The following is a 23,320-nucleotide window of genomic DNA, read 5'->3' as shown; positions in this document are numbered from 1 at the left end:
AAACTACACTTGTGAGGAACCTGATATATGTATGAGCACATAAATCCATACTATTCCATAATTCCACACACTCACTTGCATTTTTACTGACTTTAGAAAACCTCCACTCACTAAAACTTATTTTGAGCAAGTGAGGGACTAATATATTTAGCAGGTGACAGAGGGTGGAGCAGGAAACTGCTTTTATCATGAGGTTTCCTCATGGCAGAGGAATTGTAGAGGGATCATTAATTTGATGTTAACTGAGGGTTGTGAGTCAGTTTGAAAGGTTTTGCTGAAAGGTTTGGTCCTAGGTTGTAGGCACATAAAATAAGAAATAATTATCCTTTTGAAGGCACAGAAATAGGGATTTGAGAACTCCTGCCTTGAAAATGTAGCAGGAACATTTTATGAACAGCAACAAAAGTACAAAATGTCCTGTTTTCCTTAAACAGCTTTCTGGGAAGTTTCTGCTTTGCTCAGAAAATGTAAAACTTCCATTGAAGTTTTGAAGAGCTGAAGAGCTCCATTGAAGAGCTGAAAATTTTCAGATAACATTGACTTTATGCTTTGTCTTCATAAAAGAATGTTTTCAGTTTGATTTTAAATCAAGTTCAAGTTCTGGGTAAGAAAAAAGCTAACATTAAGCAAAGGACCATTAGGAAATGTCACATGTGCCATCCATAGCAGGACCTTATAAGTAAGATCTTGCTTCTGCCATCTTGGCATCTTGGGGGGTGGAGAGGACATGTCATATTTCCTATGGGAAAATAAGATCAGAAGAACTCACGGGAACATGTGTCCTCTGCCCTGAACATCATTAGCTTCAGACAAAGCCTTATTTTGTCAGTACCATTTTAAAATCAAATTAACTGAAGATAAAGTGTCATGCAAAGTAAAGCTTAAAAAAAAAAGAAATTCATAGCCTGCTATCCTATGTTGCATTAAACTGATATGCATTGAACACCACTAACTAACAGATTTTAGATTGGAAGCCTGAGGGCCTGCTCGAAAAAATAGACAAAACATAACCAAACAGTAAGACAGTAAGAGTCATCATCTTTTTTCTCTCTCTCTCTCTCTTTTTTTTTTTTTTTTTTTTTAAAAAAAAGCTTTATTCAATTACTTAGTTCATAGCTCTGAAAACTTGAGCAGTGAGGAGAGCATCAAGTAGCCAAGAACTGAACTGAATTCCTTTCCAGGAGCTGCAGGCTTTCTGAAGAACATGGCCTTGTCCCTGGGCTATTGTGGGGCACAAACCCCATTAGCTCCGTATCACAAGAGCAGAGTGAAACAGCCTCACAGAGCAGCCTGGAGCAGCACTGCAAGACCCAGAGCAATCAGTGCCAGTGATGGAAGGTCACTCACCAAAGCAAGCTCCGTAGGCCCCGTCATGCCTGTCTTTGGGTGGCAAGAGGACAGGGGCACTGAGCCGCAGCCTGCAGCTTCACAAAATGCCGAGGGGAAAGATCAGTTCATCTTTCAGTGACAGACAGGAGTTTGGCCTGCATTTTTTCACAAACATCCCCTTTCCCAAGGGAGAGAGAAGTTAAGCCCTTGTCCGTCTGCAGCAATAAGTGTCAGTCATCAAGTGGCAGCTCCCCGCCTGGAGGGCGGCACTTCTGCAGCATGGCAAGCAGCTGGAGGGAGAGCACAATAACCCATTGAGTCTGCAAAAGAGAAAGCTCACTGCCACAGGGCAGCGGTACAGGTCTTGCTGAGGCTTAAGGAAGGTAATTAGGCCTTGTATAATCTGTTCCTGTCACGTCTGGGCTGTAATGGAAAATGGACCTCCACGGCTCTTTTAAGAAGTTTAATGTACTCCCAGACACCCTTTACTTTAAGCATATGGTGTTTCCAGCATAATCCCCAAGCATGAGCACTGTGTGAAATTCCTGCAGTGCTGGATAGTCTATTGAGCTTCGCAGCTTCTGCATTGCAAATGCAGGCAGAACTTCCTGGATTTAATGCCTTTTGCCATGGAAAAGATTGTGAAAACAATTGACTCCCATTTCAGACGAAGATAAGACTCCCCAAAACATGAAGAAACTAATGAAATTGAAAAAGGGTACTTTCCTGTAAGTGAAAACAATATTGTAAAAAGAAGGTATGACAACTGTTAAACCCAACAAGGCTGAGGTTAACACTCATCCTGGAGGAATGGCTTACAGCATGCTGAGAGTACTTTAACTTTGTCAGGCACAACAGGTGGGGAGACACAGCTGCTTCCATGCACAAGACACAAAGGGAAGAGGATCAACTGAACTGAAGGAAACAAGGAGATGGCAGTTTTAAACATTGCCTGCAAAAACAGTAGCCTGGATATGTTAAATGGGAGCTCCAACCCAAAAGCTTTGAACATACTGGAAGTGGTCACCTCTCTGCAGGAGCATCCAGTCTAAGTAGAAAGGTAGACAAAAAAAGAAGGGGAAAAAGGCGCCGTTATCTAGAGGGTATAGATGAAGAAAGGCATGAATGGATTAAGTTACTTGTCACATAACACCTTGCCTCTCCACTAGCAAGTCTCAGTCTAAGCACACAATCAAAAGGCAAGGCAGGCTCTATCACTGAGAAGGATTAATCCTCCTAATTGGGTTTAAAAGGGATAGAAAAAACAAGTGAAAGAACAAAAATAAATCAGCTGAGTTGCATCAAAAACTTGAACAAGACTTCTCAATATGAAGCTTCAAGCAACAGAATCCCCAGGAGAGTGAAAAACTGGAGAGAGGGGAATTTGCTGAGGATAAGCAGAAGCACCAAGAACCTCAGGCAGCTCTTACATGGGTAGCACCATGGAGTATACTAGAGTGGGTTACAGAAACAAGATAAATAGGAGCCCTTCAGCTTCCACTTCCTGAAGTATTTTCAGGCTAATTATTGAGCATAGCATCTTTAGAAGTAGCTGAATCTGCAAACTGATCTTAGACACCCAAATGGTTACTAATTTTTTGATGTCTTAAATTATGTGCTTTGCCCTTTCCTTTGCACACCCCTCTAAATCACAACCTGTAAGTGAACAGAAAGAAAGCACCATCTTTATAAAAGGGTTAGATATCTCTAATGCCTGAAGGAGCAGTGGGATGCTTTCTCATAATTAAGATACACTAATCACAGGGCTATACAGTATTTGCAGATCAGCATCTGTGTTGACTAGCCACAGGTATGAGAAACTTGAATGGTAAGAGGATATTTAATGAATGCCCTCTCCAGATAGATGGTTTTGTGACTTTCTCTACAGTTTTCCTGCATCTTTGAACTACAAAAACAGTTCAAGTATTTGTGCTGGTGTAAATGAGATTACAAAGCCTGGCAAGCCGCATATGAGCTTTCCTTAGTCAGATCGTAATTGCATTGTTCTCATTTCGCTTCCCAACAGAAGATACTAATGAAATTATACTAAGAAAAAATGTTCTCACACTGGCAAAAAAATTGGTCTTAAAATATAACAACACTGGCAGAAAAACAAAAACAAAATCCAATATACTAAAATCCAATAATGCTTAATTAATACCATTAAGCTATGATTAAGCTATGATGTCTGCTTTTAACAGCTCTTCTATTCTTACAGATATCCAGGTCTCTGCCAGATATCCAGTAGTGTCTTAAGTCTGCTGTGTGAAAGATGCCTTACAGACCTTGTTGCATCAATATAAATCATAATTATGCTTTTTCTGTGCTAGAATCACTAACAGAATGGTTTTAAAAGATCCATCCTTGACAAAACTTGAGCAGTAGCCTCCACTCAGCCTACTTGTTCTCTTTCAATGATAGCTTGGTACATTTTCCCTCTAGATAGCTCTTTACATGCTCTGAGTTTTCCTGTTAACCCCCTTAAACTGGAGAGTTTAACTAGCAATTTTCCTGAAAGCAACAAATTAATGAGATTGATGGAAAGAGGAGATGATTTTTATTTAACCCATTATACTAGACTATAGGCAGAATAGTATGCTAGACTGTCTTCATTAGATCCAATGTTATATTAGCATATCTTTAAATCACAATGATTTCTTTTGCGGATAATGTACATATTTTATTCCATATTTTCATTGTCTAGTTCCCAGTTTGTTCTCATTTTTACTTTTATTCCTACCTTTTCTTTCAAGCTTTCTATTGTTTTGTTACTTGACCTTGAGAGCAACTTCTTTTCACTCTGTAGACTCTGCCCGTATGTCAGAGTCATTCTTAAGATGGCTCTACCTCCAGCTACATTCTGTAATTCCTTAGAAAATCCCTTTTCTTTGTCCTTCATTTGTAATGACAGTGATTCCTGATAATTTTAACATTTTGACCATGACTGTATTCCCAGATTATAGTCAAGCCCCTCTGAGCTCCTCCACTGAGGAGCTATCCTATCTGTTCTGTTAAAAATTAAAAAAAAAAAAAAAAAAATCAGACTTACTTTTGCTTCTTCTATTACATGCAAAATCACTGAGAAAGTGAGACTGGTTGGAAGTTTTTCTGCATAGAAAAGAAATGTCTTTGATTCTTCCATTCCCAAAATCAAACAATGGAATAAGAAAAGCCCTGTTGCTTCAGCACTATAGAGGCAGCGATTCAGAGTTACATAAGTGGATGAAGGTCAGAAACACAGCCAGGCCTCCTCAGCTAGGATTCCCAACACACAGAAACTATTGTCCATAGAAAATCAGTAAAGGGCCATTTTTGAGAACTTCCCATTTGAGTAAACAGGGTCAAATGGGATATTAAAGAAAATCCCCAAGTCAGCAAAAACAAAAAGCAATTATGTGCCTCTAAGCCAAATATGGCCATAGGAAAAGGAGGAAGAGACCTTTTGACCATGCAAAAATAGAAAGTTGTCAGAAACAACTTGTATTTTGTTATGCTACTTCAGCATAAATGTATCCCCTGTATTTCTGCAAGAAATTAATAAATGAATTACCAGAAATCTAAGAAGAGGAACAGAATATTAATCAACTTCCTGATAAATTATCTTTAATAAACTTTGATTTGATTTGCTGAACTCCTGAGGAAAAACAGTAGAAAAAAGAATGAAGAAATGGCTTCAACTAGAGTTTTCTTCAGTATAGATTTTTTTTTATCCAGTGATCAAAACTATAATTTAAATCTCAAATTCATTTATTATGAAAATCTTAAGCATCACCTTGTAAATTTTTCTTTCAGAATGTATACCTTTATATTTGAAACTACATTTTAAAACAAAGCAAAGAAGCACTTAGAGAACAATCTTTTTTTGAATCAGTAGTTTGTGAGCAACTTTGGTTTACCTCATCTGAGCAGACCACTTGAAACTCACCACGTATGTCAAAAGATGGCTGTTGTCTTTAGAACCGGACAGCCCTAAAGTAAGAAGCTGAAATGGTTGAAAAAATCATTTTGCACACCTTGGAAAAAATCTTTACTTGAAAATCTACTGGGGTTGTGTGGCTTTAGGGAGCCACAGCATTAATACACTAGTATTTAGTTGGGGGGTTTCAGCATACTGTTGTAAGATCTTGACATCTGGGAGATAGAGGACTTGAATTTATTTTTCTTACAGAAAAGTCAATTTAATCAGTAAAATAAAAAGATCAAGTTGCAATGCAGCATTAACAAAAATTTAAATAGCATCTTTCTAGCATAATGACATTTCAAAAAGCTGCACTGTGTTCTTCCCAGTAGGGCTAACATATAAATATTTATAGGATCAAATGCTAATGGCAGAAGATTTGCTCGACCTTTTCCTTGCCTATAGAGAACACAGCTTTATTCTGTCCTTATTAGCATTATAACTGTGCTTACTTTTAAATGTGGTAGTTATCAGTGATTGCGACCAGCTTTGGAGAACAGGAGCTTCATCACGTCATGGACAGGGATTTTTAGATCCATATCCTTGGTACAGACTCTACGCAACCTTGTCTACAACATATTCAACTGGCAAGGTGCAGAAGATGTTAAGCTTTGACTATCCCTGCTGTCAAGAATGAAAGAACACCGTGAAGGGTTTTTTTGATAAATAATTATCCTCCACCTGAAGCTGACACAGATACAACCCTGTATAACATGCTAGATGAATGACACCTCAGAATAAAATTTCTAACACATAACCATTTAAGTGATGCTAAACAAAACCTCAATCATTGTGTTAACCCTTTTTTATCCCACAAAGGGCAGAGAAATAATTATTTCCTGCTGAAGGTAATAAACATTTGGTTTACATGATTTGAGGTTGGAAGGAAAAATACTAATTTAACACACTAGTTTCCACTTTAAGCTAGTCTGCTGTACCCACTTCTGCTAGATTCCTAGGACATACTAAGACTAGTAAAGAAAACATCAAGCATTTGCAAAAATAAACCTTAGTTGACAAATGAACAGATTGAAACAAAACAGGTATAAAAACATCATATGGTTATTCCTTCTCTCCCACCACAGCAGGGACTTCATCTGACCCCATGCTGTCTTCTTCACTGATGGCTCCATCAGCATGATGCTCCAAAGATACACCAGCTAGATCCTGAAGCATGTAAGCATCTTTTTTTCCTCATTGAAATCCACAGGTTGGGTTCCTTAGGTTTTTTAGAACTGTGGAACCAAGTTCAGAGAGGCACTCAGCAACACGGTAATTCAGCCAAGGCCACTGTTCCCTCTGGGTTACCTGGAGTCTTTAAGGGTCAAGTCACAGCTGTGTAGGGAAAACCTGCACATTTATTTTGTTTTTGAATGGCAAAAATATTACAAGGCTCTAAGCAAGTTTCTCAGTAGAAATAACATTTGAATTCCTAAGAGGGAAGCAAGAGATAGCATTTTTCTGTTTTATTTTTAGAGTAGGGTCCATTCAGGTGTTTGTTAAACTGATTTCAGTGCTTGATGCATTCTGTATTTAAGAGTGTGTGTTCTATTTTACATGTCATTTCCTTTAATGCCTTCTGAAGGAAATGCACCTAGCCCCTACCTTCTGATCAGAAGTATATCAATCCATGCCAGAGCCAAAGGACCCCAACATAACCAGCTGCATTAAGGAATAAGTGATTGCTCTGTAATACACTGCACACAGCAGGTGAGCTTTTCTTTTTTCTGGCACTCATCATAAGTGGACTTCTATCATGACAGGCAGAGCTTCAAAATATATCCATTGATTAAAAGCAAAAACGATCACAGCTCCCTCTCTCATTCCCTGCAAAAGATTAACGTAGAGCACCTTGGGATTTGTCTGCATGAAAAGCTTCATATAAAATAATCATTGTAAAGTACTTGCCAGCATTTGTCAAATGCTGTCCTCCAAATAGCTGACATCTCTATTAAAACCTTTCTCCATTAGTATTCCATTCAGCATTAGTAAATGGTATGTGTCAAGCAATCACAATAGAGTCCCAACTGATGCAACTAAAAAAGAATCTAATGCAAATTCCAGCAGGCTTCAAATGTATTAAAAAACTCCCATTTAGAGCCTAACTTTATTTGCTGACAGAAGCTAACTTTTGAAGCCAGCAAACAGTAATCACAGAGGCAGCAGAGGTTGCATCAGTGGAATAACCGCAGAAATCATGAATAAGACTCCTTATTTCTAACTGAAATTTGAGCACATTTGCTAATATCATCAGGTACCACCTCATTGTCTTCTGAAGGTTTGTATGCTTGTGTAAGCTGTCCCAATTCTGTGGCTGTCAGGAAAAGCTGCTTTCAAATTTCACCTACATCAGCAGCAAGGAATAATGCCACAAAAACAGAATTAGCATCCAGATTATTGAAGTTAAAGCCCTTGAAATTTTAATTTTCCCATGAGTGCAACGAAGATAAATAATACTTGCCTGCCATAAGGGAGAATTGGGTTGTCTCGTTAATATTTACTTGAAAAGTTCTAATGCTAAGCAATGACAATTCAAATATTATATTTGTTTCAAGTTCATGCTGTGCATAATGCCACTGGTTTCAACTGACTCTCCCAAAAAGATATGTTTGGTCAGCATTTTCCCCCCACCCACTCACGCTGGTGCACAGAAGTTACTGAAAAGCAAAATGGATTCCTGTATTTCCAGCCCCTGCCCAATACATTCCAGACGGCTTCCTTGGCATCAGCAATGCAGACATAGCTCTGCTTACCTGGCAAATTCCCATGCCAGTGCTCCACTCAGCTGCCTAACCTTATCTGCATATATGAAAGCAAGATATTTAAAATCACAAGGAATTAAAAGCAAATTTCATTTCCCTTCCCATTTGCCAGCCTACATGAACAAGAGCTTTTGCTTCCAGCTTTGTAATTCAAGTTGACCCTATGAAGTTGGACTATGTTAACACTGAAACCATTATTTGGTTTGCAACATACCTCTACAGGCAACAGTTGTAGACACAAAACAAGGGAAAAGTTTTCCATTTCTCACATGGAAAAGTGAGAAATAGAGTTGCTGGCAAGATGTGGGTCAAAGCAGACCAAAGGTAGGCTGTATTCTTCATAATCACATTCCTCTCCCCACTTCTATTGATAGTGATCAATTAATGGTTTTGCAGCTGTGCTTCATTAGCCTACCTGTAAAATTAAGAGTTGAGAGATCTTCAGAGGCTACAGTAACAAGGCACAATCCATAGAAACATAGTACTTTCAATAGAGTTTCAATGACTTTTAGCTAGTAGCTACATTTAGTTTCTTTCCTCACTGAATGAAAATATCCTGTTACAGTGATTTAGTGTATTTTTAAGAAAATGACATGCACTGGGGATTAACATTAGTAAAAGAAGAACTGAAACCTCATAATTCTGGAACAGAATGTCATGCAACACAATAGAAAATGTAGACTTTAATCAAAATTCAGTTTCCACACCTTCAAATCTTCATCCAAAGACTTATACATCCCAGTCCCTCTCCCATGCAAAAATCCTCTATGCATCTCATTCAAAGTTTCAAAGAAAGGGCTCGACATTCATGGATAAAGAATATTTGTAGATACAAGCAGCATTTCTCCATTTATCAGTATTTTTTGTAAGGAGTGTAATCTTCTCATAGAACAATTCAAAAACCAACCAGGAGCACTGGAGTTTGGAATAACCTCAAATTACTCCACAGATGTCCATTTCTCTACACATGTGTCTGTTGCTTAAAACAGCTGACATTAGCCAGTATCAAAAAATTAAATGTGAAACAAGCTCAGCATGTCAATATGTCAATCCATACATGAATTACTCTACTATTACTTATAAATAGTCTCCACAGGTTAACTTTGATGGAATTTTATAGCTAAAAGAATGCAATTCCTCCCACCAAGCTCCCTCTACCATGAATTACACAAGACTGCAAAATAAATCATCAACACAGGATTCTTGTGTGCATTTCCATGGCAAAACTGCTGACAAGGCAACACTTCAACAGCAGAAGGAATTAAATCCAGGTTTCGCTGGCCATGTGAAAGCTTCATGCTGAGATTGTTACTTTAACATATATCTTGCCAAAGCATAAAGAATCAAGTTACAACTCCTGAAGTGGTTAAAATCTACACTGAGTAGGAGGAGTCTGCTGTTGAAGGGCCTCTGCCTACCAAGGGGTCACCAGTGGGCAGAGCTGCAGTGTCTACCCACCTTCAGCAGGTCCCAGCCCAGGCAGCTCCAGCAGCAGGGACGCTGTTCCCACGGCAGTGCTGAATACCAAGGAGAAAAAGGCTGATAGACCCAAAACCAGAGCTAAGAGGTGGTGGCTTCCCTGAATTTTTTGGCAGCTTTCAGCATAGTAAACTCCTGACCATGTTTGGAAAAAATAATATAGCAAAGAGCTAGGATCCAGTTTACCTGCAATCTCAAAAGAAGACACAATCAGCATTAAAATTGACAGTCTGAAAATTGGGAAGTTAAACTCTGTGCTCTAAACCATCCAGTGCAACCAAAACATTTTCTCACGGTCCCACTCACCTTTTCAGAGCCATTCCACATCAGTCTGTGCTATCACTATCAAAGTGATCTATGCCAGCTCTGCCAATTGATATTTGAGATGTTTCTAAAGAGTATGAGCATCAGGGGCAGGAACAAACAATATGTTTGTGCTGAGACATTAGGAGTTAAGAATGAAGGAGATGAAGCACTGTAGATGTTTCCAGTAAAAAGGATGAAATGTTCCATTCCTCTCCCACCTCTGCCTCCCAGAAATGTTATTTTCCACAAGAGGACAGCTACCCAAAACTGTGAACATCAGTTTATTTTCATCACAGCTGTTACTCGGTGGCAAAGCCAGTCTCAGCACTGAGTGCCAGCAACTGCACAGAAGTACCAGACCAAAAAGTCACATCACAGGTCAAGACCAAGAGGTACAACGGACAATGCAAGGGTGTTTGATAAATACAACTGAATTTAGTCCAATGGATGGTTTAGCTGTAAAGCAAAACATGATCAAAACTCACAGGACAAAAAAAAAAAATCATATCAGAGGAAGGCAAAAGCTGTAGACCAGATCAAACAGACATCACGCTATGCAGTTTTTAATGTATATAAATTCACTGCACAGAAAATGCCAAGAGGCTGAACCAGGAGAAGCACTAGCACTGCAACAACTCTTTGTTTAAAAAAATATTCTTAGAAGTGTCTGTTGAACATTCACATCTGCTAACAAAGATAATAGAACAGCAAGTAGAACATGGTTTCTTCTTAGTTCTTTTTATTGTTTGCCAGCCTTACTCGGTGCGGTGCAGATATTTTCCTCTGAACTCTGCCTTTGGGCAGGATTGTATGTACTCTTATATCACAAGTACTAAGAGGCCATTTCAACACGATATAGCTTAACAGCTGTTTTTATGTACTGGCCTACACACTGCTGATATGTTTCTCTCACTTCCACGCGCCTCTACTGAGAACGGTTTTAACCATGACATCATTCAATAACTACATCAACTTAAAACAGGATCTCCCCTTCCTGCTTCCTATTGCTCATGGCTCTTTGGCACCAGTTCCAGGAGTTTTAACACAGCCAGCAGATCTCTAAAGACAGTAACTCCTTGAGCTGCTTACACCATTGAAATTAAAACACATCTGGAGAAAAAGAACAGTGATTCTAACATTTTTCATTTCCAAAAGGAGTTTAATCTTGCTATAGTACTGATGTTGACATTAAGGTTATCTGACAAGACTACACTCACAGATATTTTCATTGAATTCTGTCTCCTTCACTGTACTACCTCAGCACCTCTGCCCCCACAGAATCAATCCTCAGTGCCCCCTGGTAAGAGATGAATAACAGGCTGATACTTATCCCAATATACCATTGACTGGACTCAATTTTTTGTGTATCATTTCATCTCTGCTCTAGTCTCATTTGTAAAACAGAAATGATAATTTCTTTAAGGGTGCAGTTGGAAGTCCTGCAGATTTTCCCATAGTCTTAAGTCATTAGCCATCTCTACCTTACTTTTTCCCATTTGACCATCCATACAGAGACACTAACTAAGTGAACATAGCTCTTTTTGTATCCAACCACATAGTTTTTAGTCATCTTCAGCAGAATCTCTGTCCCTGAACACACATGAGAAACTTCTGCAGGACTTATTCCTAATTCACCAACCATCATTCTACCTTCTCTTCAGTGGTCCCCTAAAGACATTCTTTAATACAGGTGAGGAGTCTGGAGTTCGGTACTGAAAAGGCAGCAATTTCTGGAATTATCTCTACGAAAATCTTGCACAGAAATCCTTTACTTGAAAAGCAGACTAAGAAAAGCTTCCTGAGTTTCCTCCATTTCACTGGTAATAGCTACTCCCCTGTGCACCATCATAAAGGGTTTATGTACACTGGTTTTTGTTACGCTCTTCAAATTTCTCAGACATTATCCTGTCCCTAAATGCAGATTTACATTCATTTCATATCCCTAAAAATGAACCTCTCCATACTTCTGTTTGTATTTTTTCTGAATAATCCAGTAGCAATCTGGCAAAAGAGTTCCCAAGTGGTATCACACATGTGCTCCCCCATAGCCATAGAGTGTGGAAAAACAACTGGCTTTGGCTCAAGTGAAACAGCAGTGAAGCAAGGTATTTTCTGATAAGCATCAGCAACTTCTCATCCAGAAGTAGCTCTAGAGGATTTTGTCTGCACTACTACAAATCATTCACGGTCTTTACGCCAGGCAAATAATTAGTTTTTACTAAGAAAATTATGCCTTCAAAATAACACTTGTGGTCAACAACCACATACTTTCCGGGACCTCACACATGCAAAGCTCTTGTGGCTTCCTTTAAATAAGTATCCTCATTATAACTCCTAACTTAGGCAGTATTTTTCAAAAAACTGCATTTACCAAGAGGACTGTAAAATAGCCAAGCAACAAGGCCTGGAATAATGGTCAGCTTTATAGTTCATGCTTTTTACAGGCCTTCAAGGCATGAGAAGGCCTCCAGAGTTATCCCTATAGATAAGCTGGTACTTCAGGAAGCTGTTTTTGTGTTTTGCTTATTTTTTTTCAGAAAATCTAAACTTAGGGCAAGACCTCAAGGGACATAACGCAGGTCTAAGAAATACCACAGACATCGAATCATAGAATGCTTAAGGTTGGAAGGGACCTCATGATCTCCCCTTAGAAACAGCAGATCTGTATTTATTAGACAACAGCTTCTTACTAAGCTACAGACTTCATAAAAAGCTAAGTTGTTTATGAAAGTGAAAGATGAGCTTTTTGAGCTCTTCTGTGTGGACTGTCTCTTCATCTTGAACTGTTGCTTGTATCTTTTCCACTCCTTTCAAGTTTTGATAAGACATTTTTATATGACCAGCACTTGAGGATCATTTCTCTGCTAAATATCGCTTGGAAGCCAGATATTTGTCAATGATTCCTTTCATCCAAGCTTTTGGGAAACATCTTGGACAAGAACACTGTCTAATTCAGATTTTATTGTAGTGGAGCAAACTGGATGACCTTGATACATATGCTGATTCAAGCCTCAAAAGAAATAAAGTGGAACCACTAGTGAGTCATTTCTAGCTAATGATGCTCCATGTGGGGGCTTTCTGCTGGCTAGAGATATCATATTGGAGATCCTGTAGGGCAGGAAAAGTCATGTTTTACTCTATACATTTGGCACAGTAATGTATGAATCTTGATCAAGAAACTGTGCACAAAACAAATATGTGGCTAGGCTACAAAGGAAAAAAAAAATAAACCCAACAAATATTTGCAGTCTGTGGCAACCATTTCAAGTGTTACAAAATATTTAGTGGTTGTTAATTATGTCAATGCTTTGAGGATCTGTGGGACTCTCCAGTTTGCCAGGGTAACAAAACCACACCACCTAGCATCACAGAAGTCAAATTTTGCAATTAATTCTGATATTACTGTGATAGTGTATACATAAATGCAGACCATCAGCTGGCTGTGATAGTGATTCACTGAAATTAGAAGTATACAGTCACAGATTTTCAAGGTCTTTGGCCAATCAACTTCACTGAATTTTTAGATTTCTATCTTCCTAACTTCAGAATTCAGAGTCAGTTTATCTACTGATTAGACAATCTTTTGTAAAACAAAAGCACCATATTTGAGAAAGACAGTTTCAACTATCTTTTAATCACTAATTGAGCTTTCTAATTATTTGTTACAGTTTCTTTTGTTCCAGTGAGATAGCTGTGGATATATTTTGATGGTTGTAAATAGCAAGGAGTTTCCCACTTGGATATAATCTTAACATTCAGTTCTGAAGCAAATGGCTACCTTTTTTGCTCCTGTTGTTCCTAAAGGGAAACAAGGAAATAAATCACATTTTACCATCTATTTTATCTTCTACTATTACATATCATTACAGAGACTAGTTTTACCTGCTGTAAGAGGAAAGCCTATGCTGTTCTACACTGACTGACTTTTAAATCTGCCTATCAACATTTAGAGTGAAATTCTGACCCAAAGTTGCAAGACTTCTCCTAACTACAGCTCCGTAAGATTTCACATTCTTTATCTCAACTGCGTACAGATAAGCCGGAAGAGATTTCTGTTCATAGAATCTGCATAATTTTATGTCCGGCACTCTACAAGGGAGAGCTCTGCACATTAGAGGATTAACAAAACTAAATAAATAAAAGAATGCCCCTCTATTCTGGTTTGTATAAAATGTAAGAGTCTCACTGAAAGTCAGACATTAACCACACATCACCTTTTCAGTCATGTTCAAGAGAGAATAATACTTTTCCAGAATGTTTCATCATGGAAAAGAGAGATGGTGAACTGGCTGAATAAACTTCCATATGTTAAGCACATCCTCCAAAGAAACAGAAAGACTCCAAATGACCTTGTAATTTATGCAGAGAAATACAAGAGAACTGACACAAGGAGGCTCTCTCCTAAAAGATGGTCCTCATCCAAAGCCTATTTAAGTCAGCAGGAATCTTCCCATCAGCTTCAAAAGGCTTTAGGTCAGATCCTATACAGACTCCTATGGTTCTAGACCAGAACAGAGAGAGATCTTACAGTCAACAAAACCACTGCTTAAAACCAGAAGCCTGCCTCCTCCCCAGACATCATTGAAATACCTTGTGCAGTTTCTCACAGTACAAGAGGGCACTTGAGTCAATACTGTATGCCAAAAAATTAAAAGAAACAATACCCTATCATTTTCTAAAACTCCAGGCCACGGTGAATTACCAATGTCTAAGCACTGCAAGCTCAGTTAAAGAATGTATCAGTTGTCACCAAAATGCCTTGCCTCCTACATCCATCTGCAGATTTCCTATCAGATAATATCTACACAATCATTCACTATTAGGATACACACGTGCCACATTGCCATGTGCTACCAACCTATTTTAGTTCCAAATAGATTTAGAATTATAAGGACCCTGTCTTTTGGTTAGCCTTTGAAAGTGTCTATATAGACCTAAGGAGACAGAGTTGAATTTGTTCTTCCCAAAGCTATCTTAAGTTATAAAGTCTAAATTTTATATGTTTAAATTCACTAACTAGAATGGGAACTAGGGAACTGTATCTTTGCAAAGAATGTATTCTGCCCACAAGCTTTGCATATCAACACCTAAATAAAAGTTCCAGGAATTTCTTCCAAGGGAGTTGATGTCAGGTGAAGCAAGAACTTAAGCTCACCAGTTTATACCCTTTGCAGAGAATCCTCAAATTCTGTATTTCCAGCAACCCAGGTTATTGGATAGCCAGAAATTTCAAACGGCCTCCCTACATATTCATAACTCTATTGTTTCACATCTGGCACATAAGAATCCTCTCAAGTCACCATGTGCATTAGCAACTAGACCATCCATCCAACCTAACAACTTGGCCAGCACAGGGATTTTCAGAAGTGAGCATTCATTTTTAAAATAGAATCTAAGATCACAGGCCTAATTCAGCAAAGCTTGAACATGTTCATTATTTAATTGTGCATATAATTCCACTGACAGACTGAAAACTAAGAATACAAAGCACAGGAGGATGCAGCCTTGTAAGCAGACACATACAGGGCTTTTTTGATGATTTTCCCTTTTAAAAGTGTCATTCTCGAGTCATGGAAAAGATGTTGAGTTTTCGTTGAGCTGCATAAAAACAGTCATGATATACATGTGAACAAGGCAGAAAATTAAGGCAACCTACTTATTTAATGCATACTGACCTTCTCTCTGAACTGATCGATTTACCATCAGGAACAGAACTAAGAGCCAGTATGAAACATTGTCCCAGGAGAAGGGTACCCTAAAATAAGTAGACAACCTCCATTAATGAATAGCCACAAATTGTGACTATGAATAGAAGTTTGTGGACCTAAAGCAATTACTAATGGTATTCCAGATAAATCACGTGATTTGCTCTGAAGAGAACCACAGTAATCAATTTTATGTCTGACTAAGGAGATGCATAGTAGCAAAAATGTGCTATGCTTTCTATAGCTCCAAAGGCAAGGTAAAAGTCCACCACAATAAAGTAAACCAGCAGGTCTGGGATTTTTAACTACATTGAAGTCGAGACATCATGGAATCCAGTTGGAGCCGTTCCAGAGTCGGCTCCGTCACTCAGCCCTAATCAGAACCAGTTGAGAGTTCTGACTCAAACCCTTGGCATGCACAGAATAAATAAAAAGTAGCAAATTATTAATTTAATAAACAGCCCTTTGACAGAGGTGATACCTTAGCAAATACAAGGGGATTTCAGAAGGATGTGTGTATGTATATTCCCCCGTTGCCAAGGGAAAGAGACATTATACGTGCAATACGGGAAAGCTCCAGGGCTCAGCACACCTATTTCTTTCCCCACTTCCCCCTCCCTCTTTTTCTCTACTAATTGTCTAACTATGTCTGAGGCAGTGATTTGTCAGAGTTTTCCATGCAAGAAGCCAAGCTCAACTGAAGTACGCATGAAATATCTGGGTTATTGGAGTAAAACTTGCATGCAAGGACACCAAAATTCAAAAACAAATAAAACACCCCCCAAAAAACAGTTTTTGACCTAGGCTTTAGAAATAAAAGGACACCTGTCATAGTGTCCTTAGAAAAACATTCTTTGGGTTACCTGCCCTCTTACTTTTTTTCTTCCTCAATCATGGTCCTGGGCTGGTAGCAGAAAGCAAAGGGATGCATTTTGAAATGAAATCAGTTGCCTGATGAAAATGAATAACGAGCAACTGGACACACAAATCCTCCACTCTCTCTACTCCCAGCAGTAGCATTAGTAAATTAATCACCGAGTCGGATCCAAACCAAGTTTTGAACTCTACTGTTTTCCCACAACCCTTATAATTGATGGAAAATCATATTTCCCCAAACACCTACATGTTCCTCTAGTGTGGGCAGCAACTGCAAGCCCATCGCAGCAAATGGTCTTCCTTAATGACCTGATGCTCCACTCTCCCATTGGCAGGGCAGGCAGGGGACACTCTGCACATGACTTGCAGGTCTGTATTAGTGCCATGGTCACCTCCAGCACACAGTTTGGACAGACTGTAAAGGCACAGAGAGCAGCATAAACTAATTGGGAACTGTACACTTCCAAGTATTTGGGATTGGCCAAAGTAGAAGTCAGTTTCTCATCCTCGAAGAAGGGAATCAGGCTAAAAAAGTTGTAAGACTTCAAAAAAAAAAAAAAAAAAGATTCTGATTCTCTCATCTATTTACAATGAAGCCAAAATTCAAGACTCTAAGAAAAATAAGTTAAATCATGATCCCAAAATTGGGGTTCTTAAAACTGAATATTGAGAGCTGACAGTGCTATGAATGTCTCTGGCATTTCTTTGTCACTAAGAATAGTGAACTTAATCCAGATGCCTGACACGGAAACCCTCAGGCAGACCATTATGAATTCTGTTGCTATGGCATACATACATACATATGTATACATACTAATATCTTCCAAAGTACTTGTTTGTCTGCCAAGCTGGAAGATAAAAGACAACAGGGGAATCTGAGTCACTATAGGAGCCTCTGCGAATCTTTTCGGGCAGTCTGGGTATTTTTCTGGCTTTCATGTCTTTCAGCAAGGAGCATAGGGTTTAATGCAGTTCTAATGTTTCTCCTTCCCTCTGGCAGCCTTCCATCTTTGTGAGGTAAAGACTGAGGTTTGCAAGAGCAGTAGGGGAAGAAGTTATTCTCAATAATTTCCTAAACCTCCTCCATTACTCCCTCTCTTGGCTTTCATCATTGCTTTCCCCACCATTCCTCAAAAATACAATTTAATTACTCCATTGTTGCCAAACAGAACCACAAAATCCCTGTTGACTGGTCTTCCAGAATAAAAACACACATAAACACACACGTACACTCTGTAATAACCCCAGTAAATCTAGAACTCACAATGATTTAACACATTCCAAATATAGTACAGACTGCAGCTGAAAACCCCATGGATTTGACTTTTTCCAATCTAGGAAATAAACCTTTCATCAGCCTGAAACTCCAGTTCTAATAAAACAAGAGGGTGCTTTCACTTCATGTTACCACTAATGTCTCAGGTGGCACTGAGTGGTAAAGCTTCAGCACAGACATTTAGAGATGAAAAGTTTACAGAAGATCCACAGCTTTCTTAGCAGGAGGGAACTTGAAGGGCTTTAGAAGAACCTGCCATGAACAAATTAAGCCAAATTTGCCCTCAAAGGCAGTGACATTAGCTGAGTAGAACACTTGGTCCAGTGTGTTTAGCTGTCAGTAGTCACTACAGGCCACCAGTAACTGCGGCCTCCATCTGCCCTGAACAGGGTGCCTCTTCTTTCCAGCCTCACCATTTCACAGACACCAACTGAGACAGATTTACATGAAAATGCTGGCTTTTTTTTTTTTTTTTTTTTTTTTTAAAACTGCAACAGCAAGGACACAAAGATATCCCATTCAGTTTTCCTTGAAAGGCAGGACACTTCCTCTGGCAAAGGGATGCGACAGATGACTAGAGAAAGTATTGTCAGAGCCAAATTGTTAAGCCCACTAGAGCTCAGTCTGTCAGTGCTTTAAGAATATATAAAGGTCCTCTTGAGCTAAAAGCATACATTAATAAGAGCAGTACTGAACAGAAACTGATGACCTCGGTCAGTCCAATTTTAGCCTGATTTATTGACTTTAGTAGATTACTCCAGTGTCTTGTACGTCCTGCCTATCTTGTCTGCACTTGAAGTACATTGAAGTACCATCTCATTACCTTGTTCTCAAACAGCTTCTAAACAGAAACTGTCTCACATGGGGTTGGTAAGCCAACTGAAAAGGGTAAGAAAGAACACAAGGACTTAGCTGTTCCTCTTCACTACTGCTTACCAGCAAGGCAAAGCATGTGCTGTGCTACTGACTCAGATCCATGTCAGGCGGAATCCACAGGGAAGGTAAACAAGACTTGCAGCATGCCTCACCTCAAACTTGATAAAAGCCTCTCTGCAAGGAAGATCAATCTCTGCTGAAATGATAAACAGACAAGATTTAATCACTTCTGAATTTTCTTTTCTTGGAAAAGCCCTTCCACCACATCAAGTTTAACAGCACTAGTCACCTGCTTGAATAATCCCAGGGTAAAAGGAACAAACTTGCTTGAGGTTGAACATGAGCTTATCTAGGCTCCAGTTTCCTTTCTCAACTATTCCCCAAGCCAAGTGGAGGGCATAAGCTCCTAGCCAAGCACAACAGCTTGGCTCTGCCAACCCTTTCCTTGTGATTCACACTGACTGTATTGAGCCTACAAGTCAAAACACCATGCAGTAAGCAACACAGAGACAACATGCCTTTCATCTCCCCAGTTTGGGGAAGAAGGTAGCCATACTACTTTTCTGCATGCACCACTCATTAACAGCAGATGAGATGCTCATTGGCACCGTCTTGCCCTTTGGATTAAGCCTGCTCTTTTCCACCTTCAAGAGGATCAGCTCTAGCCACACAAGACAGGGAAGCAAAGGAAGAAACCACTGAGACTCGCACAAGCAAGATAAATGTAAACTTCAATCAGCAATTGGCTTCTGCAGCAGCTTCAAGCAAGCTGAATTCAGGAGGCAGTCTAAGCATCAGCGCTTCCCCAGCATGTCCCACACGTGTGAAGCAGGACAGACAAGCCGGGCAGCTCGCAGGCTTGTAACCAGCTACTGCAATCAAAAAGTTTCCATTTCTAGTGCTGGCTTGTGATCAGGCCCAAATGAAAGCAGGATGCTTTCCCCCTGCTGCTGAATGTTTTGTCTGCCTGTTCCTTAACCCCACTGATGTAAACTCTGTACTTTTCTCCCCTCCGCCCCTTTCAATGTTTAATTTCAATTTCAGGCTCATGGCTAGCTTGGATGTGTGTTTGCCTTTACTTTGATTTATTGCCAAGCTGTGTCTGAAAAAGTAGAAGGTTGATGGAAATGTTTAAAAACATACTAAAATCTATTAAAACTCATTACTTTTGCATGTTACATGGGTTGTTTCCTCCTCTTAAATGAAGTTAATGCTCTTTGGACACTTCTCCCTCCCCTCTTCCTACTCACCTCTCCTCCCACCATTGCAATATGTAGCCATTATGCTGCTCAGGATCAGAGCAAGTCAATTTTCCTAAAATGGAAGACTAAGTTACCACCACCTCCAAGAATTTTAAAAAGAACCATTTTTCGGGATGGTAAATAAACTGTTTTTCAGCCATTAGCACTGCTGTGCAGCAATTCCCTATGCTTCAGGTCTCGTGAGCACCAACTGACACACAGGTGCCTCAGCCCCAGGTACAGGGTGCTTGTCCTCAGCCTCACTGAGATACAACTAACAGTGCCGTCATTCCTGTGCCCCCAGAAGGCCAAGGCTGGAGAGCAGCTACACACTTCCCAAAACACTTCACCTTTTCCCTTTTCTGCAAGGATCAGTGTCCTATGTACATCTGCATTGGCACCTGCTTCTTTCATTCTTTCTCTGCCCTGCGGTTGGTTATGCTCAGTGCTGGTATTTCTGCACTTGAACACTGCTGGAGGCTTGGACGGGCAGGGCAAGCCTGGACCTCAAAGTGCAGGCAGCCCTTTCCACCTGAGCTAGTCAAAGCAGGAGCACTAAAGTCACCGGGACACCAGCAGACAGGAGGTCAGTGACACAGAGAGACTGCACATCCCAGCTCCAACTACATGCTGATCATATACAAGGGGTTTGAAAACAGACCCCAGACTGTATAAAGCTTTGCTCCATTTCAGGGTGCAACAGAATTTAATTTCTCCTGCTCAGTACAAAGGTTCGAGCCAAATTGGTAGACACAAGGCAAAGGGACTATGAAAGGCCAGTGACGAGCTGTCCGCTTCCTGCTAGTTGACTTGTTCTATTAAGTAGCCTGCTCTTTCTTCTCTTATTTCGCATGGATCAGGTTTGATGTTCCAAATTTAAGCCCTTTTTGGTCTTAATTTTTAAAAATACTGTCAGAATCCTGAGGTCTACTGCATAAATAATGACCTGTTTATGAAAAGCAAACCCACAACTTTATGAAACAGTTTCCTCGTCTTCCTCTGCAAGAGCAGTAAAAAGCTGAGGGGCTGTGGGGTTACTCCACTAACAGTGTTTTTTCATTAACATGGATTAATGGAGACAGCATCAAGGCCAAGAGAAAAGGTTTCAGAATGACAGTGTTGCTGTTACAACTACCCTTTGTTGCTGAGTGCAAGTACCCTTTGCTACAAGGGCAAAGCTGCTGTGTACCGGAGCTGGCACCAGCCCCAGAACCAGCCTGATGTTGTTAAACACAACGCAACAAAGGCTTCACCACCTTCTTCTGCAGCCCTCTTGGTCACACTGTATTTATATTTAATAAAGCAAACAAAATATTCCCAAAATACACACTCCACAGTGAACACTGCTACCACTAGAGAGTAGATGAAAGAGGAAGTTACTTCAGAGTTATTAATCATGTAATGCAGTGACACTGTTTAAACACTAAGGGTGAAAAAGCACCAAAACACACTTTGGACTTATTTTAAAGAGGCTACTATCCCTAAACAGACCAGGCAAGGGCCCCTCATCTTCGTTTTCCACACAAAAGGAAATAAACCTGGGCTAGATTCCAAGATGCATACTTTGAGCAAACAGACAGTGCCCACATAAGGTACTAGTGGATTATAGTAATGATTTAGTTCTTGTTGCATCAAAAACTCAGCAGATTGCACAAACTGAATCTGCATCCAGCAGTCATCACTGTAGAGCGTACAGACAGATGGTGAATTCTCCCAAATACCAACTCTCAGACCCAGCTCTCCAAACCACTTACTTTCATCATTGATGCCAGAGATGAGGTGGTTCCAGACAAATGGATTTAATGGTGTATGTCCAAAAACTCTTCTCGGGGCAAGCTGCATGGCTCTCAAGCAGAGAGGAATGGAGCTCTGGGCACCAGACAACACACAGGAATTATCAGCCAGGGATCATGCAAGAGGTACAACCAGGACCCAGCAGCACAAGAGCAGGGTCCTGGAACAGACTCGCAGGGGCCCCGGAGGGGCAGGTAGCAAGGCCAGCTCTCCCCAGGGGAAACTGCAGGGTTCACTGAGCAGAGTCTGTGTAAGGAGTCTGCAAAATAAGTCACCTGGTCTGTACTAAAGAAGCACTTGAAAAGAAATTGCTAAAACAGCATTGGAAAGACATAGAAGAGACTATTGTTTATTAACGAGCTTACCCTTCTGCTAGAACAGCTCACACTGCCCGTGATAAAACAGCCACTGTCTTTGTAGATCAGCATTTCCACTGTGTGAAGGGATCACTTATTTCTTTAGAACCTACACACTCATCTCCTAGGCAAGATCACCAAGGCTAAAGTGCCTCTCTTCCCTACTGCATGTGCAACCATTTGCCATGAAGGGGAATACAGTATCAAAAAAGCGCTTGCATAATATCTATGCTTCTGTTTATATTTAATTTGTAACTTCAAGTATGGTGGATATGAAGTCATGAAAGTATACTGTTAAATACTTGAGAAAACAGACAGTACAGCAGTAGGCCATCCTGTAAAAGTAGCAACAAGCAACAGAAAGCAACAAAAATGATGCTCAGACAACTATTTAGCAATGTCCCTTTAAATAAATACACTATACAGCTTGAATCAAGACCAAGTTCTCTGTTCCTCTGTTGTTAGGGCGGTAGCTGCTGAACAGCCACAGGTGTTTTTCCACAACAATCCTGATCAGTAGGAAATAACCAAATTCCTTGGAACAAAGTTCTTCACCTATTCCACTCAGTTTTGCAAAGAAATACAGGACAGACATTCTTGCCATACCCTGTCCCTCCCAAGTTCAGACATGCACCAAGCACCAAGGCTTGAAGTGAATCCAGACACTGAATCCTTCCTCTGATCCTCCCTTTGAAATAACCTTTCCATCTAACAAAGAGCATTGACTCTGCCCTCAGCTCCATCCAACTAAAGAATGACAGTACCTTTATTAAAAAATAATGCAATACCTGATAGTTTTTCTTTTAACTTAGTGCAGGCAAAACCTGAGTTAAGAACTGATAGCTACGTAAAACGCAGCAAAACAAAGTTTAAGAGAAGGCATAATTTCTTAGCAGCAAGGGTGCATAATCTTGGAAACAAAGCATTCAAAAAGGTGAGATGGTTTCTCCCACAGTATTGTAGAAGGGGATGTCAGGATGTCTACTTCAAAATCTAGGGTTTAGATACATACTACAGGAACTACTTTAACCAAAGTAGTTACCAATTTCCCTACAGGAATAACCGTGTAATGTACAGCTTCCAATATGTAAGAGCTCAGACAGATGATGCAATAGCTCCCTGTAGCTGAAGCTGTGTCAAGTCTTTTCTTCCTTCTTTTTAAGCTCAAGCATTTTCCTCTGGAAAGAATAGGCCATAGTAAGGGCAGTAGTGGTCCTCCCCCAGTGTAGAGCCACAGTCCCTTAAACTGAGCAAATCAGACTAACCAAGCTGAAGAATTATCCCTTGAGGAACAGATCCCTTGCAATTATGGTTTTCCTGAGAACTTGCTCAATTCTGGAAAGCCTTACTATGCATTAGTCC

The sequence above is a fragment of the Tinamus guttatus genome, unplaced genomic scaffold (assembly GCF_059628265.1).
Source record: "Tinamus guttatus ecotype Peru unplaced genomic scaffold, ASM5962826v1 Tinamus_guttatus_pri_ptg000297l, whole genome shotgun sequence".
Lineage (NCBI taxonomy): Eukaryota > Metazoa > Chordata > Aves > Tinamiformes > Tinamidae > Tinamus > Tinamus guttatus.
This window is presented reverse-complemented; position numbering follows the sequence as displayed.